Below are 4,742 nucleotides of genomic sequence, written 5' to 3'. Positions count from 1 at the left end.
TGAATGTTGGGTCGGTGTGGTTGTTATGCAATTTGGATTTGAATGCAGCCATGCTGGGGCTTCTTCCTAATTGGCTGAAGATGTGTATGGAAATGTTTCAGTTGTAAACGTCAGGAGGAACCAATAATAAGGCTGATAGGGGGTGAATCCTAGGTGGAATATAACACATTTTAGCTAATTAATAGAAACTGTGGAGAATTCTCTGCTGGGAAAATGCACTGCTCAGAGCACTATACGGTATACAGCAGGCATCTGTCAAAGAAATTATTCCTTAGAAAAAGCTAGTGTCTTTTCTCTGTCAGCCAGTAAGTGTGTGTGTATTTATAAGTGAGTGAGTGAGAGGGAGAGAGAGTCTGGCAGTCAGATAAAAAAGTGCCTAATAACCAACCATTCCTTTTTTATTCTTTGTTATTAATTATTTTGTGTGAAAATGCAACTCTGTCTATTGGTTGAACCAAATGAAAAACAAGTACAGCATGTGCAGAGATACACTTTATGTGAACATGCACGACCTGAGGACGCGTTTGTGCAGCAGTGATGTTTTATGTTTTCCTCACCGAGCTCAGTGACGAGGACAGTCTAAGTGCTCCAGACCTCTCAGTCTTTTATAGGATTACAGGCTCCAAGATTAAATAGAGGCATGTGCAAAGGTTGGAAGGCCATGGGGGAGTCAGACAGTGCCGAGGTAATGTCACTGTGTTTCTGATCTTTATTGGGAGCGACAAAGAACCTCCCTCCCTTCAAACAAGTACACACACACACACACACATTTCCCTGTATTGATTAGTTGAAAAAAAAAGGGTTGAGGTCAGCATGCATATGTCTGAATTTCTTTCTCTCTGTCTCTCACACTCCATTTATCTCTGTCTGATTCAATACTCTCCTTCCCCCATCAGGGGGCCATGCTTCATCCATATATCTGCGAGTCCCCTCCCCTGACCAGCTCTCACACTCTGCCGTTTCTTTTTGTTCGTCTCTTTGCCCTTCACTTGACATACATAAATCAATCAGTCAATCCAATTTCATTCAGAGCAAAGCCTGATGGATTTGCTTCTGAGCCACCGTCCTGATAAAGTAACAGTGCCCACAGTGTAATTACATTCCAAATTAGATGATGTGGCTATGACCATGGATTTGATTTTGCTTCATTTTCAGTTATCACACAGAAGTACAAGAGGCACAACAAAACACATACAAACAAATACAATCAGAAAGAAAAACATTTCTCAAGCTCACTGTGAAATGGGGTAAACACAGTAGTTTTCATCCTGGAGACTGGGACCCCCACAGGGGCGCTAGATTGTTCAAGGTACTCGAGATGACTATGGAACAAGAATAAAACACATTTCTACTATATAAATTCATTGTACATTTTATTATTTTCATATTTTTCTTCCGATAAGTGCTGATTGTTTTCACTTGTTCCGAACTCTTCTCACAGTAAGCACAACGGGACTTTATGTGGACCAAACAATGTTCATTCAAACGTGTTCCCTCTACAATATTTGCGTTCTCTGTTTTTAAAAGTAGGCATAAGCTGAAATCATCATTTTTATTTGTTATATGCAGCATATCCATGTATTCATATGCTCTAAAATTCTATTCACTGAAGATGTGCCATATGTATCGTAATGCAACGTTTGTTGAAAGACACATGACCTGATCTGTGCACTTTTATTGCTGTCAACCTTGAAGTCATCATTCATCATTAGCGTAAGCATAAACCAGAAAAAGTAAAGTACAAAGCTAGCGCAAACAACAGTAATAAAAGTTTTGGTTATTGTGAAATTCAACAAATCTTGCTGAAACCTCAGGATTAAACTAATGATACATGCCACAGAGCATTGATATGTTATGCTGAATTTAAAATCCAATAATTTTTAGCAATAAGAAATGAAACAAATCCAGATTTTGTACAGCAACCGGTGCATCTGTGTGTGGGATGGATGAGAGAGAGAATAGCATGATTAGTGTGAAAATCATCAGTGAATGTGCAAGACTTGTAATTAAGGTTAGATTTATTAACATGACATGACATGGTAGGTAGAAAATTGTCTTCTCAAGTCTTACAAACTCTAAGAAAGCTCAAGCTGTGTGGATTGAAGCTTCTCTCCTATGTGACAGACCTGAATCATCCACCCGACCTAAATTAAACTGCAGGTTGGAGGTACCAGCCTGTGGTTAGAGTTCTTACTGCTTCCTTTTCAATAATGTAAATGCAACATGTTTAAAAGGTAGCCTATTACACATCAAAGGGTTATAACTCCATTAAGCAACAGGCACCTCATTTATCTGGATTTTCAGCACCCCTCGGATTTAGGACCAATCCCTTTACAGTAACATCAGGGAACTGATTTATTAAACAAGCCATGCCTGAATCTTAACGCTTTCCCTCACTGATAGAGCTGATAGCTGATCAATAGTTGCCAGACTCAATCAATCAATGCCCCCCCAACCAGAGAACCTCTCCGGTCATATCAGCTCCAGGGCTGATTTGTCCTCCAGTGTCTCTGTCATTTGTCTTTAGATTTTGCTTCCATCTGATAGCTCCAGTGCTTTTCAAATGCCCTTTCCACATGTCTTTACCCCCTGTCAGTGATTTATATGTGTCCCCGCTCATCACTGAGGACACTACAAGTTCATGCTCATTTGCACAATGTCGTTTAGTCTCATTTTTATATTTTTCACTTCAAAGACATTAAACAGTTTGCCACTGGGGGTTAGATGATCCAAAATGTATCCAGAGTTGTTTATGTATGCTGTTTCAAAAACTGCCCACACAGAAATGCCTTGAGACTGAGATGGGACTGATCTGCTTCTACACTAATATGATCTACTTAATTGTTAAATTTAACTTTATTAAAAGAATTAGAGCAACTTAATTAATTTGCAAATGTATTTTTTTCCACTGCCATGCAAAATCCTAAGAAGTATTTTAGACTCAGTGCTGCATTAAACAACTTATTATTCCATGCAGCATCATTTGATTCGGTGCTTAAGACCTTGGATGTACAGAACATCTCTGTGTCCTTCCTTGGACTGTAGCTGTTTCTTCTTTTGCTGTTTCTCATTTGTCTCTCATCGTTTCCCTTTATGGGCAATTCATATGCGCAATGAACTGTGAAAGAAAAAAATGTGTGCCCTCATTCTCAAATGTATGCACGGCCATTTACACTCACAAGCATACATGCATACTGTAAAGACAAAAAGTCATTATTATGCATGGACAGGCAGCATCATGCACACATCGATGTCCATGCATTTAAAAAATGCTTGTCATGGTTGGAGCTATTGTGGCTGGATGTGAACACTGTTAAGACCCAGCTTTTTAAAGCATCAGAATTATTGATTAAATAGAATTATAGAACACTGTTGATGTCTATCAGGGAAGGCCAAGGTCATTTCCCACATTAACAGCCCCTTACTATCTCTTAACATCCATTTACGTTTACATTTATGACATTTTGGCAGTCATTCTCCACCAGACGGATTCAAAATGTTGCTGCTCATTAATAACACACCATCAGATCAAATGAAGTCACACATTTTGATCCAATCAAATCATCCCAGTGATCAAACTTGATTATTAGTGCAAGAAGACCTACGCTGCTCCCTCCTAACGTCTTTTCTTCTCTGTCTTTTACTACTTTTAATTATGCCATGGCAGTAATTTACAAGCTTATGATCATCACTCCTTGAAATCATTGGTCATCTATTTAAAAGATCCACACATTCACATAGAAGATCAATAATTTATCTGTGAAAACTGCGTTTTGGGGTCTGTTCTGCTGATGAAAGGTTAATAGTTTTATCTGCACAGGCAGCGCTGATGGATGAATGATTGAACCCAGCATTCTGTGTACTTTTGTAATAGCCAACACTTTATTGGCTATCAGTTTGTACACCATCTGCTGACTAAACACACTAACTGCAATCTGACACAAACCTGCCAAGTACAAAAAGGCAAGAGAGCAGCAAAACAAGAAGCCTTTTTTTGCTGCTCTCTTGCAAGAAAAAACTGTGAATGTGTTACACTAAATGAGAATCTGAGAAACATGACAGTTTTTTTGATGCCTCTCCTCCACATAACAGCAGCTATATAGCATATATAATCATAACTTAGAAATGTTAATGTATTCTAGTTTTAAGGTTACTTATCTATATTATGCATCTGTTCTTGTACTTCATTTTGCTCCTGAGATCAATCAAGTTTATCTAATCTTTTCTAATTTGATGATGTTAATCTGAAGTGTTTTTTAAATCTGCTGTTAAAGTAAGAAAGACTTTAGTGTAACATTATTAAAAAGTAATCTATCTAACAAGTTTTAATATCTATGCTGGATTCTACATCTGGAAGTCTAGATGTAATAGATGGGAAGAAGACTTAGACTTAGACAGACTTTATTTGTCATTTGGATTTGCATCAAAATGAAATTTCGTTGCAATGGCACTAGCACAGCAGGAATAAAGGGTGCAGCCCAGTATGTCAACAAAATGATATACCTTATATCAATTAAAACAGAGAAAAGAAAAAAATAATATTTTCCAGTGAAGTTGCTATGTATCATATTGTTAATATTGGACTGTTTTATAAAAAGTAATGAACATTTAAATATGTAGAAATCATACAGTAGTGTCAACTATCATGAATCATGAAGTGAGGATCTGATACAATATGTGAATCCCTTGTAAATATAGGCTACCTTTAATCCCAAATGCCTGTGATATATATATATATATAT

This window comes from Morone saxatilis, unplaced genomic scaffold, assembly GCF_004916995.1.
Source record: "Morone saxatilis isolate NCDOM2014 unplaced genomic scaffold, NCSU_SB_2.0 Contig20, whole genome shotgun sequence".
Classification (NCBI taxonomy): domain Eukaryota; kingdom Metazoa; phylum Chordata; class Actinopteri; family Moronidae; genus Morone; species Morone saxatilis.
This window is presented reverse-complemented; position numbering follows the sequence as displayed.